The following is a 19,111-nucleotide window of genomic DNA, read 5'->3' on the forward strand; positions in this document are numbered from 1 at the left end:
TTCAAGGTTACATTGAAGCTCATTTATTGCAATCTTGGAAGATATTAATCCGGGGTAATCACAAAGCCACTTTTAATGTCACATCATTGTAAATAAATCACATTTCTATTCACAATGGGTCTGAACCAAACACAGGACTAAATACCCTTCAACTTTCTGGAAATTTTAATTCAAATACCGATCTTATCCAAACTTCATTGCTGACTCCCAGTCTTATGGACTGAACCAAAAATCACAGATTCAAAACAGTCTTGAACTGTGAGGAATTTCAGAACTAAATTTGGATCCCAAATGTGATCGATAAGAGCCTTCCTATTTGTTATTTCCAAGAACTGGTCAACAAGACATTTAACTGTAGAAAACCAATATTCAGTAGATATTTTGCTTTGCTTTTCATCATCATCTTGCCAGGCCAATAGCAATGAGTTCTGTAGTGGATTATGCCTTGAATCTATGAGGAGCTTGACCATTGATGGCAGTTGAATATACTCATAGGATAAGGCCTTCACTCTCCAGAGTTCAAAACCTCTGCTACTGCAGGTAGGCTGAACTAGATCCACCACATAAAATTAAGATGCAGATTCCCAGAAGTGTGCAGTTGCAAAAAAATCTGGGCATATTTGCATGCCCAGTTACCATAATTGCACACACATGGAGAATTCAAATAGTTGCCTATTTATCTGCACAATTACCATGGTTGCATGGTAACTGCATGCATAAATTTGCACATAAATGTATGCACTTAAAACTGATCTTAAAAGTCTACTGGCAAAATAATGTATGAACTGAAGGTTGCATGATATTCAGAGGGAGTCTGATTTAAGTAGACTGAGCACAGAGCCAGAGATTCCCTAACTCTAATCCCAACAGAGCAACTGAATAATCATGACTGGAGGCAAATACCTCCTCAGTGCCTTAGTTTCCTCATATATAAAATGGAGACAGTACTTGGGGCTGTTTTTATTAAAAAGTTAATGCTAACAAACCCAAGCACTGCATTTAAAAACAGAGAGAACACTTATATAATTAAAATTTAGCTTAGTTCAATCCTATGCTATTGAAATGCACTGATAATTAGATACAATGGTTCTGCAGATGTATAAAAGAAGCTGAATGTGGGCCTGATTCAAAGGTAATTGAAATCAATGGAAAGACTCCTATTGCCTTCAGTGGGTTTTAGATAAGGCCCTATTTTAGGGACTGATGTCTTAAGGCCTAATTCTCTTCTTATACCAGTCTTACACCATTGTAATTCAATTGTTTCAGTGGAGTTCAGTCCTTCTGATTATCTACACATCATCATCAAAATTGTTAAGGTGAAATATGTACTCAACTCAGCTCAAGGAGCATCGCTTTTGCTGAAGTATGGGACAGATAGAAGCCAGGTAATGTTAAGCAATTAGAAGGGGCTCCAGCTCGTGTTGAAGTTAATTACTCCTCAGTGTACAGGATCAAACCTTTACTGTGACAAAAATGGCATTACAAAAGAAGCAGGAAAATGTCCTGTGTGCAATGTGTATACAACAGCACAAGTTCAGTGAGAAATAGAACCTGGGGGAAACTTCTATTTGCTTTGGTCCCTTTGAGTCTGAATCTCCTAGTACAACATGAACAACTCCACCAACATCAGAGCGGTTACACTGGGGTAAAAAGTGAAAGGAAAATCAGGCCCTATGCAGCAGGTAAGTTGCCCCAACTGAGGCACTAACGGTGCATCTATGCTTCTGGCTTACACTGTCACTCACCCATATGTAAGCACTAGAATAAATTGCCCAGGGAGACTGTAGAATCTCCATCACTGGAGGTTTTTAAGAGCAGGTTGGACAAACACTTGTCAGGGATGGTCAAGATAATACTTAGTCCTGCCTTGAGTGCAGGGGACTGCACTAGATGACCTCTCAAAATCTTTTCCAGTCCTATGAATCCATGTAATCTACACCTTCTTATACAGCACCTCTGAATTTGACCTGTAGATGCATAAGGAGATACACAATACATACCAGTGGCTGATTCAAAGGAAGTCTAAATTGGTGTAACACGTGCTGAAGGCACGGAAGAGATGAGTAGAATTGAAAACTAACAAGAGTAGCTCAGTGTAGCACCTACCCTACTTTTACTTATACTGATGTATATCTCCTTCAGTCTCCTTGGCATAGACGTTACGCCAACATAGAGTCCCTTACCAAAGGTCACACCCTCTTATCAACTGACAGCATTCACCTTTGAATTTGGCCTGAGTAAATATTTCTTCCATTCATGAAGTGGGAAATACCATCATATTTACAACAACAAACAAAAGGGGGGAAATGTTCTTGTTTAAAGCTTATTGTGTCTATTATTTCCACTGAGTACAAGTCTTTCTAACAAATACCTGTAACTGTGCCAACCCCTTTTGCATTGCCTTCAATTAGCTTATCTCCAACCGTATAAATGGGTACATGATGAGAGGATTTGGTAATAGAGGCATTATGGGGAAAAATAAGGGTTACTTTACTTTGAGTGTAGGTTTTAGCAGAAAACAGATTAAAGTTTATATGGATATTCAAAGTAATAGATAGGCTAATTCTATTGTCTGTCTCTCAAATTATTTTATTAGATGGAACATATTAATTATAATGAAAGCAAACCCCTGACTCTGTTGGCTTCTAATGAAAATTCCTTTGCAAGATTATGGCAGAATTTCCCACCATTTTCTTTTCTGATGAAATTAACTCCCTATGGTTGATCAGCATGATAATCTAATTTCAGCCAATCAGCTTGGGAGCTGCCATTTACCTCACAAAGGGAGAAAAAGGTATCTGCTGTCATAGCAACGAGTGGCTTTGCTCTGATCATATTTGGATCTTGCAGCATAATAAAAGACACCGGCTTGCTTTTTAGATGATTAATCTTTTCCCCTGTGAACCTATTTGAATACATTAGCAAAACAAGTATGATAAATTTGTTTATCCCAAGACATTGATTAGAAAATTACCTGCAAAAGTAATTCTCATTAGGGCTAAGTTTGTGAATAGCAGACCATATGGTAAATGAAAGCTGCAAGAAGCAATAAAATCTGTCTCAGCTGCAACAGGTTGAAAAAGTTTATCAGGTTTAAATCTAAAAGTTTAAACCAGTTAGGCAACAAAAGTACGAGAACAATTTTTAAACAAATAAAATTCCAGATAAGACAGGAGGATAGGGTAGGACAGGACAAAAACTCCAGGCCTCATCCTGCACATCTTTACTTATTATAAGTAGTTGCTTTTCTGGCTAGCCCCACTGAAAGCAGTGGGCCAGGTTCTAATTACATCCTGTGCAAATCCAGAGTATGTCCATTGATTTCAATGGTGCTAACCCTATGATTAGTCCAGTAGGACCAGTTTCTGATCTCACACCAGTGTAAATTTAGGGAAGGTTAATCAATTACTTTCACGTAAATGGCATTATAAAATAAACAGGAGAGAGGCATACATGCCACTTATATACAGAGAGCCAATTTGAGAGTGAAGTATAAAAGAGACTCAGATGTCTTATATCCTTTCTTCTGGCTTCTTTGGCCCTGATTCTCCTGTCATTTACCCCAGGATAAATAATAGCTCAGTGGATTTACATTAATGGATATAAGCAACAAGGCAATGGATTTACAGCAGAGTAAGTGAAAGAACAGTCAGGCCTCACGTAGTATTTAACTTGCACAAGTTTCAGCTTATTATCCCTGCATGGTCACCTTGGACCAGATTGTGAACTTATATTAGCGTAAATCTAGAGTAACTCCTTCTGTTTCAATAGGCCCTATGGAAAAGTAGGGCAGGAAGAGATGACGAAATGCCTATGGGACATCATCTGTTTAGGTTTTTTGGTTGGTTGATTTTTGGGAGCGGGTGGAATTGGGAAGATCCTAGAGAGAAGAGGTGGTGTGGGCTCAAGAGAGTTACAGGAGAAAGTTGAAACCGGAGAAGTACTGACAAGGATGGTTATAGCATTTAAAATTTTAGCGAGTCTAGTTTAACCAAGGCAAACTGAATTTGGGAAACAAAATAAAAAGTATCATACAGGAAGAGAACTTCATTCTCATTTATTCTGCTTTACACAATGCAAGTAAATGGTGCCGTACATGCCAAGGTCAAGTGTTCTAAAGGCTCTTGTGTAGAAAGAGATGCACAAGAAGGATAATTCTGCTGCCTTTGCAAGTATTTAACTCCAGATGTGATTTTGTTTGGATTCCGCCCTACTCCTGATGTTGAGGAGAATCCAGTGCTATTTCTCCTTTTGGAAAGTGAAAGTTCTCTGTTAACAAAGGGCACGTCAATTCAGCGATGCCATTCTGTTCTCTTTTCCTGTACACCTCAGAGGACTGAAATCATTTACTTTAATTCTATCTTTTTAAAAGCATGTGTAGTGTCATAAAAATCCACGATGTAAGAATCCTGAATCTAGCTGCAGATAAGCAAGTCTCATCACTTAACCTCACACTGCCCCACATTGTCTGGTATGCCCAAAGTTACACTATAACAACAGAAGTATAAGAAAAGGCCGCTTCTTTGCACAGTACATTCATTTGCACTCAGTGAAAACTATTTTCTAGAGAGGCTTCAAAACCAGCTGGTTGTATCAAATGCTGTGAAGTTCTACCAGAAGTTATTAATGGCTTGCACATTGGAGAAGCTTTAGAAGAGAATGATATTGAACTTGAGACTATAGTCTTGAGTAGTGAATGTTTGCCCTTCTTAGACTGTATCTCCCCTTTCTCAAATGGATTTCTGACAAGGGTCAGACACGCTAACTACACATGCTCAGTGGCACCCTTAAAAAGTCTCACTAATTTAAAAGACTGTATTGGCTCTAACAGGATTCCCCATTTTAAAGATATTCCCCATTTCCTTTACTGGTAGGAACTTTCAAAATCAGAGGATTTTTTTAAATTTGCCCACTGTATTAATGGAAAATATCTCATTTTTTCTTTGTCTAATCACAGGGGTCACTATCACATTTTTTTTCTCTCTTTATAGAAAGAGGCTCTCAGACAGGAACTGGGGGCCCACTGGAAATAAAACCTCCAAGGCTGAAAGACTTTGGAAGGCTTGATACCAAAGAAAGTATTCTCCCTAAGACATTCAGAGGGGAGACTTTCCAACCTTTCTCCTTATGGTCCTACTTCATCACAAAATTCATTAAGGTGACAGTGTGGTGTTGTCAACTCTTGCAATTTAATTGCAAGTCTCATGGTAGTTGATATTTTTCCACAAGCCTCACCTCCTGGAGTTAAGTGATTAAAAAAAAAATCTCCTCTTTCCTTTAAATAAAATTAAGTTTAGTCCTTATGATTGCAGAGAAAAGAGTGAAAACATGAACCAAGTATATCCTACAAGCATAAAACCCAGAAGGCTAATAAAAAGAATCCAACTTTTTCTGAAATCTCATGCTTGTTTGAAATTGTGATCTCGTGATTATTTGGAGTCTGACTCATGATTTCTAAGCACTTGGGATTAGAAATACTGCCAATGGCTCTTGGAAATTGAGCACATATGATGATGGAGGTGGTGACGTTAGGTTCTACCTCCTGTATTAAACAAATTTCCTGTTTCTCCCCACTGCATGTATTGTAATGAATCTCTACCACAGGCCATTCAGTTGCTAGAGGAAGCTATTGGACAGTCACTAACTTGCCAGGGATTCAAGGTCTTTCAAAAGGACAGCTAAAAACTCAAGCAATACCATCAGGCAAGCCCTGGAGGGTAAGGGGAGAGGCTATTGTCTTCTGTGGGTTGAAGTCTGAAAAATATAGTTTTTTTGGAGAGTCAAAAAGGCTCTTTTGCCATTCCTTTTCCACCAGGGTGTGTAAGAAATTCTAAACAAAGCTGATAGAAAGTTTTGCCATCCTGGGTTACCCTAAAAACATGGCTAATGTCAGCAATTTCCCTAGAGGCGGGACATTTTTCACACTCTCCTAATCACTGTCACTTGGTGTGGTGAGGTTCTTTGGCCTATGTTGTGCAGGAGATAAGAGTATGTCACCATAATTGTCCTTTCTGCCCTTAACATTTATGAATCTATAAATCTCTGACATTGCACCCAACCCTAATTGATTTTAAAATTCTTCTGGCCCTGATCTTATAGCCCCAAGACAATGCTTGGATATTTTATGAGTAAGCATGTTTTGAGATTTTCCCCTTGTATTTGGGATCCTTTCGTGGCCAGATTTTTAGAGGTAAGAAAAGAAGTCTGAAGCCACCAATCAGATAGTGTGCCACTGATACTATTAGGGAGGTGCAGACATTCAACAAAGCTTGGGATATCAGTCTTTTGGTGCCTTCTTTTTTTTCCTTTTTCTTTCTTTCTTTCTTTCTTTTTTTTTTCCCAGAGGAAGATTAAAATCTTCTTTGCAATTTAGTGACAGATTTTCAAGGACTCAGCATGCACAATCAGACCCAGATTTTCAAAAGAGTTCAGCTCCCATTTAGGCACCAAAACAAGAGAGAGATTTTCAGAAGTGCTCCATGGCACCCAACTTATGAAATTCTTTTGAATACTGTAACCGGGCGCGGACTCAGCTGGCAGCACCTCCTGCTGGTAGTCTGGGGAAATTAGCTTCCAGCCTCCGGAGCGCCCCCTGTTGGTTGGTGTCGCACTATTGCTGGCCCCCGTGTCCCTCCCGGACCGCTGGGCTGCCCCTTTGCAACCCCAACTAGGCCCGCAGCCTGGGGGTTTTCCAGGCTGGAGCTCCTCAGCTCCTCTAGCCTTCCCCCAACCATGTTCCACTCCCAGTACCCTGCTCAGCTTCCTAGAAGCCAGGCCCTTCTCTCTCTATAAGCAGAGAGAGAGAGTGTGTTATGGCTTCTGGCTTGCAGCCTCTTATAGGGATCAGCTGGGCCTGATTGGGGTCTGACCCCAGTTGTTACTGACTTCCCCAATCAGCCCAGGCTTTCCTTCGCAGCCTCAGCCCTCTCCCAGGGCTGGCTTTAACCCTTGTAGGGCTGGAGCGGGCAAACCCCCCCCCCCACTACAATACCAATGGTAGGTGGTGGGGGCTTTCTTGAAAAATCTTGGTTTACGGCTAAATTTTGTGTAAGACTTCACTGTAAGACCCTTTGACATTCTCCAGAGAAAGGTGCTGTACAAATTATAGACCCATATGGTAATCAGGCACAATCTAGACCAGGGCAGTCCGACGTAGCCAGATCAAACTGAAGATGATTAACATATTCAGAAATCTGTTTTACTAAACCAAACCCCAAGTATTCAGCATGTAAATTTTTCTTGGGCCGTTGACAGAATCCTAGCAGCACCTCCAATCACTGAAAGTGAATCATGACAGCTGCAAGAGCATCTCCAGGGTGAATTCATCCTTATTTTCATCCATATGAAGTATCTAATCCTTACATTTTTCATTATTTTGGCCTCTTTATCGTGTCTCAAGATATCAGCTGAAACAATTGGTTGCTTTAACCCCCCAGTCCTCCTCTTAGTACAGGAGTCTTCAGATTTGAACATACGTCTCTACTTAAACTCCTTGGATCCACGTTGTATATTAAATGGTAACTATGTAATTAAAAGGAACGAATTTAAAATGTGAGAACAATTGCTGCATCTTCAGCATTTAAAATGATTCCATTATTAATAATTCATGCTCAAAATCCCATATGCGAGCAACGAAGCAGAAGATGAAAACGAAGTCTGATCTGTGACTCACCTTACACCTGTACAGAACCTGACTAAACAGAGTTATGTTATGTTGTCTACAACATTTAACCAAGTACAGTAGGAAACTGCCAATCATCAATTACTGTCAGAATATCAATTTGCAGTGATGCTAAAAGCTTGATTAATATGATAAAGGAAAAAGCTATACTGCCACATGAGGAGAAGCTAGATACCAACATTTGTGCATTACTAATACCAGGTGGATTGAAACACGTGAGTAAGAGATTTAAAAGGTTTTAATTAGAGATGGGCTAAAACCGGAACGGCTTTAAAAAAAAATAGGAGGGGGGTCAGAATCCAAACTAACCTCTATGGTTGTGGTCCCAGTTTGGATCCAAAAAGGGCACATTTTCTTTTTCGTGTTTTAATGTGGCTAAAATTTAATTAGAACGATCGTTCTTATGAGATTTTAACCTAAGATAAGAGAAGTTTCATTAGAACAGCTGTTCTCATGAAATTGCTTCACTTGGGGCCCAAAACTCAGGAAATCAGCTCATGAGATTTAGGCACTGTTGAATCCAGACCCTAGCATTGATTCAGTCTTGAACTCAAACCCTAGCCTAAACTTAAGCTTGATTCAAGTACTACCTCCTTCTCAATGCTGAGGTTTATTTTTAAATCCCACTTTCTTTTTTTTTGCACCAGCAAATAACTACAGTGGCAGCTTTGAGGACGTGATTAGCTGCAAATTCAAATGATGGCAGCTAGATGTCTAACTATCTGACTGAGCCAGCAAATGTTCACTCTGGATTTCACACAGAAGTCAGTGCAGTTGCACAGAGCCAGGTCTGTGTAAGAGAGTGAAGTAGAAGGTCGGTGTGTGTGAAAAGGGTGGAGCAGGTCATGCATGAAAATCTTCTGCCCTCAGAGAATACATTTAGGATGTTATCATTTTGCAATATTTGGCTGTCAAAAAAGAGACGGTGTTCAGCGGAATACCTATTTATTGCATAAGGCCTCCTGACCAACCACAAATATTTATATATCCAGGTTCTTCTCTTTTTTTTTTTTTAAAGGTACATGCTGTGCTGTAGCTGTCATCAAGATGCCAGCTGTTTGTTAAAATAGCCCCACATATTTTAATGAAGGCCAAGGCAAGTGCTGAAATGCATTCATATTTTTGCCATTAAAGCATGAAGCTGACTGATGTGTGTTAAAGGTGCAATGTGAAGTTAACTTTATTCTAGGCAGTCATAAATTTGACATAAATGGGACAGCGGTGATTTATTTGTTCATGCTGATCTTTTCGATGTCCTGTTTCAAATAATCAGAGACACATTCCATGTGTGTGGGGTGGAGGTGGGGCAGCGTTGATCACTTGAGAATATTGAGAACATTCAGGATCAAACCCCACCTCGTATTTCCCACTATGTTTCAGAAGTTCTCCCTATTAGAGCATTTATCCACAACATATAAAGGTCAGCCCTACTGCTGAAGTAATTCACATGGTTTTCCAGATCTTATCGACGCTGATGAGTTAAGATGATTTAAAGTGCCTCTAGCATTTCTGTTACTTCCAGTGTGGTACACGGGTAAATTGATCTAATTCAATCCCCAGTATAGTGATAATTTAAGTCAAATAAAAAGAAATCAGTCAGTAAATTATTCCCACGATGGGACAGTGAAGAGGACATGGCAATAGCCTGTAGCAAATGCCAACTCTCTCTACATTTTCAATGAGTAAGTAAGTGCCAGCCAGAGTTGGCCATCGTCACTGGAGGAGAAGTGTCAGAGCAGGAAAAGAGCCTGAAGACATCCTAAAAACTCCAAAATTCTGATGTTTCTGATCTTACAAAAAGCTACGTAAATGAACTGTCATTTGGGTTTCTAATGCTCTGAAAAAAATCTAGCTTATGGAGCTCAAATATGGTCACTTTGTTTTCAAATAGTTCTGAGAGCACCAGCCACCACCATGTTAAGTGTCTCCAGCTCTTAGTGTTATAGGATGTATGTTCTCCAAACAAGTTTTACATTTTCCAGTTAGACTGAGCCTGTTTATTTTGAGCCCAGAAATTGATCAGCTACTTGCAAGCCAGCTAAGGAAAATTAAACCAAGCTTTTCACATTTGTGACATAGTCAGTGATTTGTTTGATGATCTTATATTTGTATGGGCCAGATCCTCAGTTGGTATAAATTGGTGCCATTCCTTGACTCCAGTGGAGCTATGCTGATGTACACCAGTTTGAGATCTGGCCCACGTGTAGGTAGGTATTATCTTTGGAATCTGGGCCTGATGATCTGAGAGGCACAATGCAGATAGATTCTCTTTTTTCTAAATAACCTAACTAGGGTACTTGGAAATAATGATGTAGGACAAGAAGTTTCTCCTGGGAAGGATGACAGGAAGGAAGTGTCTGTTCAAGGAAGGGAGATTCTGTTTGGGATGTAAGAAGTTGAATGCATCCAGATTGGAAGAAGGAGTCTGTGCTAAAGATGGGTGATAAATAGTTAGGGTCCCCAGCGTTTGGCAGAGCTAGGCCACCTGTAATGTTAAATCACTCCCAGAAAGGGATCACTTTATCCACCACTAAAATGCAGCTTCTTTCACTGAGACTGTGTGGCCGAACTTCCATCATCGATACAATTTAACTTGTGTGAGCTGATTTACCCCAGAATGGCCTGTTCATCATTGATTGCGGTCTGGACATTTGCAACACCTGTTAATAATCTCCTGTTCTCACATGCTTAGAGAACAACTTTCATTTCTGATTGGTTTTACTAGCCCTGCTACCTTCTTCTGTCCTCCCTCTCCTCCATACTGTTTCATAAAACCTGTTGATTGATTTATTCAAGCACTTATCTTTTAACTTGCTTTTGCTAGACAGGTGCACACTTGCTGCACTACTTGGTCTGCTTAACAGCTCTGTTAGGGGCTTGAAGCTGCAAAGCACTGAACTACAAGGTGCTGAGCAGCCTTAGTACTTACTTAAAGGCAATGATTTAGGGCTCTCTATTGCACAGGAAACATATAGTGCCTTAGGCAACAGCCACTTTCCCTGTTCAGATGATCAAAAATGTCTGTCCTGTCTAACTGAATATTTAATATTATTTTGCTAGGTGAAACTATCTGAGCTGCATTCAAGAGTGGTTTTCTGGATCACTCTTATCACAAAACTAGGGACAGGCAAAACCCTAAAAATCAGAAGGACTATATAGAGAGGATACTGTCCAGGGGTTCGGTAATCTCACCTGCCTAATTTCAAGACCACTTGAACACAACTGGACTCAAACATTTTTGTGCTGGTGTTTCACTTGGGAGAGACTGAATGGGGTGGGGAAGGGTGAGGAGTAAAAATGGAGTGAAGAGGAAAAATCCCATTAAACTATAGAATGAAATTCAGTGTGAGAGGGGGCAAACTGACCCACAAATACAAAGAGACTTAAAAAACGAATTAAGAGTCAGGATGGGGGTAAGGAAAATCCAAAAGAGAAAACAGATCCAATATGAAAAGGCTGTAGACCACCCATCTGTGCCATTCTGCACATTCTGTCTCTGTTCTGTAGCACAGGCTGACTGCAAAACTTATTTTTCTATCTTAACTTTCCTTCTGAGCTCACCCCAGGGAATCTCCCTGATGGGGATTCCTGGGGCAGTTCCTCGGAAGATTGTCCCACGTGGTGTGGCTGCATTGGAGCCACTTTACCAGGGGACTGGAGTAGGCGAAGAGCCCAAAAAGCCAGTACAGAGGCACATATCCCCTGTGCAGGTGCTTCTGGTCTCCAGTGGCTTTCGGGGGATCCATGAAGATTGGGATCTGACACTCCTCACCTTGTTTCTTCTAAGTAGAGGTTAACTCCACCTCCCTGAAGAAGACTTCAGAGGAAACTCTGCAAGGGAAACTTCAGGGTTTTTTTTTTTGTGAGAAGTTATCCAAACCTGTACATCGCTACACTAAAATGAACAAATCATAAAACATTTCCCAATGACCAAACAGAAGCATTCAAAATAGGGAAAGCAAGGTCATAGATCCAATAAATTCTGAGGCCAGAGGGAACCATTCTGACCATCTAGTCTGACGTCCTGCATTGAACAGGCCACACAATTTCACCCACAGGTGCCTGCATCTGGCCTAACAACTTGCAGTTGAACTAGATTGTATCTTTTAGAAAAAAAGACATCCTGTCTTGACTGAAAGACTTTAAGTGATAGAGAATTTATCACCTCCCTTTGTAGAAGTTTAAAAAGGTTCCCCAAAAGCTTTCTGTTTTGTGTAACTGAAATAATATTTTCAGTAAAATTAACCATTAACTTCTGTGATACATGATTGAGGCTGCAGGAGAGTCCACGTGAAAGCTGAAATCCTAAAGTATGAAAATTCCTAGATAACGCTTTGGAGTACAGCTAAACCCTGAAACATGAAGGCCAATAAAATGAAAATGCCTTGAATCAAGGATTTATGTTCCTGTCATATAAAGCAGCTTCAAAGGGCAATAAGAGCAAGAAAACTTTTTATATCAAGAAAGAAGATACGTTGATAGCAGCAACTCATCTTTTTGTTCTCTTGGTGGGTGCACTAAATACAGTACACTGATGATGAGCAAAAATCCTCTACAAGCATGTAACCATGTTTCTGTCAAATGCCTAATGCCCAGGTCGATAACTAATATTTGTGTGTTTAAATTTGCCTTGTTCTCAAGAAATCTCCTAATCTAGCTCTCAATGTGATATCAAATGCATCGCTGCTGGACCTAATTCTTTTCTCTTTGATAGGATATCATTTTACCTCATGCTAAGGGGTTGAGGGGTTGCACTCTGTTTTCTTTCAGAGAAAATTACTCCCAACCAAGGATCAGCACTCCTCATGGCCTGAACGTGAAAACTTCAGCTGCGAAGCAGACAAGGAAGGAGTCTCTGTTGGGAATAACAGAAAGTATTCACTGGGAGAGATTAATTTTTTTTAAAAGTTGTACCTGTTTGAAATTGCTAGCAGGATGGAGAAGGCCTGATTCTCCTCTCACTTACATCGGTCTAAGTCAGCTGTTCTCTTTAAGAGGCTCTCATCTTCAGAGCACCATCCCGGCCTGCGTCTGAAATAGCCCACCTCTGTCGGCCTACTACTCTGTACTACAAGGAACAACTATTCAGCCAGGCTTCTGGCAAGTTTCGGGGGTGACGACAAGGCCTGGCCTTTGTGGGTGAGCTGGAACATTGTTTGGGTTTGATTTTATTTCTGGTTGGAGAGGCTACTGATTTTATCATTTCATTTATGGGAAGAGCATCCCCAGCCCAGGAAGGACTAATGTCTTACCCAAGTCTCTTTCAGGCCCTTCCCAAAGGGCCAGTTTATTAATTCAAACACTAAACTCACAAAGCAACACAAAAAACAAAGCTATTCCCCTGAGCAGCATGGGCTGCAAGGGTTCTTCTCTGTGTCTCTCTCTGCTCCTGGGCCAACCACAAGAGACCAGCTGCTTTCCATAACCCCCATCTCAACTGAGCCCTTTCAACACTTTATAGGGATCACTTATTCTTCCGAGCTGGGTCTCATAATCAGGGCTGGCGGTCCCACACACCCTGGCCCTTATGGGTTCAGGTGACCTTGTTACACGCACCTAGAGCCTGGCACTGGGTTATTTTAAGATACATGCTACAAATTTAAAGAGAATATGATTAACTTAAAGAGTCTTATAAGAGCATCCACAGTGCAAGCAAGATTTCACATGCATTGATTCACCATTGTCAAACCATGCCAAGTCAGACACATTGCAAACAGCAACACAGATGATAATGCTCAGTGGGAGGTTAGGGAAACCACGTTAGCAGCATGTGGAGAAAAGGAGGCCGCTTTTAACTTCTGAGTGGCTTCCTGGGCAACTAGCCAATAGCTAGCCAAGCCCAGCACCCAGGAGAGAGCACCACAGCTAAGTCAAAGCTACACAACTCCTTCCTAAATGTGTGCCTGATGGCTGGCTGGTTGCACAGCACTCTCAATTATCTGCTTCCCCTCACTCACTCTTCCACCCTCTGTAAATTATAGCCACTTCAACACAGAAATCCTCCCCGCCCCTATCCTGTGCAGGTTACCATCTCAGTACTGGTGGCTCCTTCCCAAACCCTCACCTTTTTCACTAAGTTGTTGTCAAATGAGATTTCTCTTGAGTTGCTTTTTGTGCACAGCTCTAGGAAAGGGGCAGTTGTTCAGTGATATCCTCAGTCAGGAAGATTTTTTTTCATCCCCTAATCTTGATTGACATTGGATATGTTTCAGATCATAAAGAATGAGTGAAACCTACGAGGCCATGAGCCTCAGGGCTAGATTTATGAGGAGAAAGAGAGTTCTGTGATCTTTTCCCATGTATGTTGTTGTTACAGGAGCAATATACACTTGTATTTTCAAGTTGGAGACACTTTTTTGCTTGTTAACCTTTCTGAATCTTGTGTATCCTTAGGCACATGAGGTCATGATATATGTAAGCAAGGTTAAGGATTTCATGTAAAATATCCTATGTACTAACAATTTGTGCTCTACTCAGGATGGGAATGCAGCTATGCGGACAGTGGGCCAGATGCTTGGCTGGTGTAAATTGACTTGGGGCTTTTCTACATGACAAAGTTAGTGCCTGGCAAGCCAGAGTGTGAATCTACAGTATTTGCCAAGCCATAACATTGCACATGGACCTTGCTATAGTGAAGTGGAAGTGCCAGAGTGCGGCTTGATGTACCACGACATGAAAGTGTAGCATGCCAAGCCACGCTCTGGGACTGACAGTGTATGTGGCAGGGTCCACATGGGACGTTACGCACAGCATTCTGGTGTGCTGTAGAGTCACACCCTGGCTTCACTAAGCTGCCATGTAGAAAAAAAATCCCTTCACGTCATGCATGTCAGTTGAGGTAAGCCAGGTTGTACCAGCTAAAGATTCAGTCCAATGTTTTTAGAATTACAGCCTACCAATACAAAAACTAGTTTCAACCCCATGATGTAAATCTCTCACTGCCAATTCTTGCCCACTATGCTGTGGGACATCGTGTCCCAGTGACTTCAATGGGACTACTTGCATGAACAAGACAAAACAGGCATTGAAACAGTTAAAGATTAAATCTGATTTCTATGGGAATTCTGATTGCTCAACAACAGTCCCAGAAAGACACTGTCTCCTCGCTTGGCTGAGGGAGCTTTGCAGCTCTGTGCCATGCAGTCAAGCAGTACAGATACAGAACACTCCTTTTCCCATCTCTGTTGTGTCCAGTGGCTGTAGTAGTATAAAGGCCCAATCCAACACCTGTAAATGGAAAGACTCCCATTGATTTCAATTAATTGGACCCAACTGGAGCAAACACTGAACATGCAACCAACTGTGCTCATCAGCGGTCCAACACAGAGAGATGCTGAGAGCCTTCAGCTCGCAGTGAAATCTAAGTTATCACAAAACTCTGTTTAATCATTTCACCAGCTAAACAAGAATCATCTTAATGAAAACAATAAAAAAAATCATGTCTTGACTTTCACCCCATTTTCTTAAAAATTCTAAGAGTTACTGGCCCATGTTTATATTGGATAAATGGTACCCAGAAAAACGAATATGATAAATTCACTCAAAATGTGCTGCTTCAGCAATTGTTCTTACAAGTAAGCTCATTGACTAGAAGATTTGTGCAAAGTCAACACCAAAGGAGTCTGAATACAGCTGAAGCAAATATGTGTGCTTTGTTTTTGAGGCATTCACCCAGCTGTGGCAGAACTGCATCGCTTTGGGTATTAACATGCTTTGTTGGCAGGAACTGTGCATTTGTGAAGTAAAAGTAAAAGAAAAGAAAAGTAAATTTGGATCTCTCTCAATACTGTGACTGCTGTCCACTCATTTGCTGTCCACTTCAAGTCTTGTGCATCTGAACCATTCAGAGACACAGATTTAAGGCTAGAATGTACCTTTATGATCATCTAGTCTGACCCTCCTGCATAACACAGGCCACAGAACTTCATCTAGTGATTCCTGCATTAAGCTCAGTAATTTGACGTTGAACTAGAGCAAATCTTTTAGAAAGACTCTTGATTCAAAGGCTCCTTATTCAAAGCCCACTGAAGGAAGGAAAAGTCTCTCCATTAACTTTAATGGGCTTTGGATCAGGCTCCAAGGAATGAAGAATTTACCATGTCCTTTGGTGGTCTAATCCAATGGTTAATTACTCCCACTGTTAAAAAATTGCATCTCATTGTAAAGTATACATTTTTGTGACATCAACTTCCAGCCATTCGATTTTGTTATGATATTATCTCCTAAATTAAAGAACCCCCAGGATCAGAGATATTCTCCTTGTGTAGGTACTAACAGACCACGATCATGTTGCCTCTTACCCTTCTCTTCAGGATGCTAACCAGAGTCATTATTAGAGATGGAAGAACTTGCTCTGCTGAATAATGAACCCCCAAACGGTCAATGCTGAGGTGTAAGAGCAGCTCCAGTAGGCATACCCATGCCATCTTTAATCTAGCTAGTTCAGCTAAAATAGCAGTGAAGACACACAAGCCCAGGCTAAACAAGCCCACATGGAAGCTTAGGCACATGCTCACATAGCTACCTCATGCCAGGGTCCATGCCACTGTCTCTGCTATTTTTAGCAGTGCTAGCTAGATTAAAGCTAGCACAGATATGCCTCCCCGAGCTGCAATGACTCTTCAATTGTCACACAGACATACATACCCTTAAAAATAACAGGCTTTTGATTTATAACAAAAGCATGAAGCCATTTTAGGTACGAGTTTCCCTGCCTACTGCGTGTTTTGTTTGTTTTAATTCACCTGGAAAATTCAAAAGCAGAGAAAGAAATGAATTACTTTCAAACAAGGATATTTATTGTTTGAAGAGCACAGACCCCTACTTACACATTTGGAACGGTTTGAAATTAAGTTCTCTTGAGGAAAAAACAAATGTTTAAAAATTGGGGGGGGGGAAATAACTCCCCAAACTTAAAAAATGTTTCATGAAACCTGAAGGAAATAAACCAATACTAGAAAACTCAAAACATCAGCAGACTTTTCCCATTTCTACGCCTGCTCCTGCTCTCGGTGAAGGCACTGGGGATGAAGTCATGGCCCCCCCATGAAGTAAATGACAAAACTCCCACTGACTACAGTGGGGCCAGAATTTCACCTTTGGAGTTAGCTCAACAGAAGTCAGACCTAGATGATGCTCCTCATCTTTTTAAAGTCAATTAAGTTTTGTCATGGATTTCAATGATTGCTGCAGCAGGCCCCTAGTTTTAACACTTTCATTGTTACCTTCCATACGGGGCTTGCGAACAAGGATTTGCCTGTTAGAGCCCAGGCACTAACTAACTGAACAGATTTTTAAAAAGCAAAGTAGCCTTTGAAAGTAGCCATTCTCTACAAAAACAGCAGCGGTACACCTGGCAAGGGGCGTGCTGAGGTACACGTATTACCGTTTGCAAAGCACTTGGAGATCCTCCAGTGGAAGGCTCCTTACAAAATGCCAAGTACTATTAGTGTACAATTTTAATCTGCTTCACTAAGCAGACTGCACTGTAAAATCATTTTAACTGAGTTGTCTGAGAACCTAACATTAGCCTTTTTAAACAGTTTTCATTTTATACTTCTACAGGAAAAGCCTTTTAGGACACAGATTTATTAATTGTTCCAGTTAATCAGTCAGTGCATCCGGGTGACATCTTACTGTATTCATAGTACCTGTCTCCTTATTGTTCATTTTGGACATCTAAGTGCCGGAACGTCTATATCTCTACCTTCAACAGCTTTAAAAGGGACCAGTGCTTGCACTGCTGGCATTGTTTTTTTCCCCCAGACTGCAAGCTGCATCATGCCAGAACTTGGAGATCCTTTTAGATATCAAAACTTTCAGACAGTTAAGTTATTAAAGCAAACACCACCGAAGAACAGGACAGCCTACACACCGTTAGGACACCTACATTACTGGCATCAGCACCTCTCACAAAGGTTGAAGCTGGGATAAAATAAATAGGCACAGGTTCAAATATACCAAATGTGTTTTTCCTTTCCATCTATTTCCCCCATCTTTGAATAATGGCCAGCAATATATATTCACAAGTCCAGAATCATGTGAACAGCACAGTGGAGCAGAGTGAAATTAAATATTCACTCAAACTTAACCTTAAAGGTTTGGTGACTGAGAATTTCAGGTCAAAGCTTCTAACATGCAACAAGAAGGAGCTGAGATTGTTCATGCAGCTGGGGAAGCTAATTTAGCAGTCAGCCTCCCCACTACACCCGATATATACCAAAACCCTTGCGTCTTCCCTTAGATATCTTTAGAGAGGATCTCTGCTGGTCACTTATGAGCTCTGCATTGGCCATTTCCCAACCATCTGCTCCCAAAGGCTCATGAAGCCACACTCTTTGTCAGGCGTCGCTGTAGATGCCAGTTGTACAAATAAAGCAGGTGCCTGCCTTTGAAGCCTTGCTGAGTTTACCCAAAACTACTTGGCCTGATACAGAAGACTGTTTGGATCACTGATTCAAAGCAGAGCCTTTAAGTAGTGGAGCTTTCATTATCTTTATTATTGATTCATGTGTGTCAACTATGTACAGAATAAATGCCCTGCAGGGCTAGGATTGATGTATTGTATACAATAAAACAAAAAAGGTAACTGTGAATTGTTGGGTTACTCAATGAGGATTTCTGAGAAGGTCATAATCTATGAGAATGGGTTCACAATTTGCGATTACGTTCACACAAGTCATGCAGTGCTTTTGCCTGATTTGCAATGAATTTGTTGCTACAATATAGGTAGTACAGCATGTCAGAATATTTTTGGATAGTGTCGTATTTTATTACAGAAGAAAACTTGTGAATTTCATATCTGAGTAATCTATCAAGGTATTTCTAATGCATCTGGCACTGTAGCTGAATATACATTATATCCACTAAAAAATTACACTGGAGTTTTCTGAATGCAGTGTTGCTGTAGCTGTCTTAGTCCCAGAGTATCAATGCATATGTAGTTTAGTTCAAGGATTTGAACCACTTGGCTATAAAAGGATTTTTTCCTTAAGGGAAAGTTGTAAAAAAATTATGAATGGAAAGACTTTTGCAACAAATAGTGTAAGGCCAATAACCAGCTGTTTTCCTGTTGAGAATTAAAACAACAAGCAACTACTTCTGTATTTAAGAATTTAAGGGCTAGACCCTGGGAGTACAAATTCAAATACTGAGCTCCAACAGGAAATTATGAGCATTTACAGGATTGGGACCATGTCATTAATAATTATTTTAGTATCTATTCCTACATTATTTGTTTACAACGAACGTTTCTTTAATAATTGTGTTATATCAGATAATAACAATAGTTAGGGTTTCGGTGTATTTCAGTCATTAAAGATTGTGGCAAATTGCCGGTACTGTTCTCTGGGTCTCGCGCTTTCTCTTCTCTGGGGTAGGTTCAGGGCGATATTGCTTGCCTCTGAACCAGTTCTTAATCACTCCCCTAGT

Source organism: Chelonoidis abingdonii, chromosome 8 (genome assembly GCF_003597395.2).
Source record: "Chelonoidis abingdonii isolate Lonesome George chromosome 8, CheloAbing_2.0, whole genome shotgun sequence".
NCBI lineage: Eukaryota > Metazoa > Chordata > Testudines > Testudinidae > Chelonoidis > Chelonoidis abingdonii.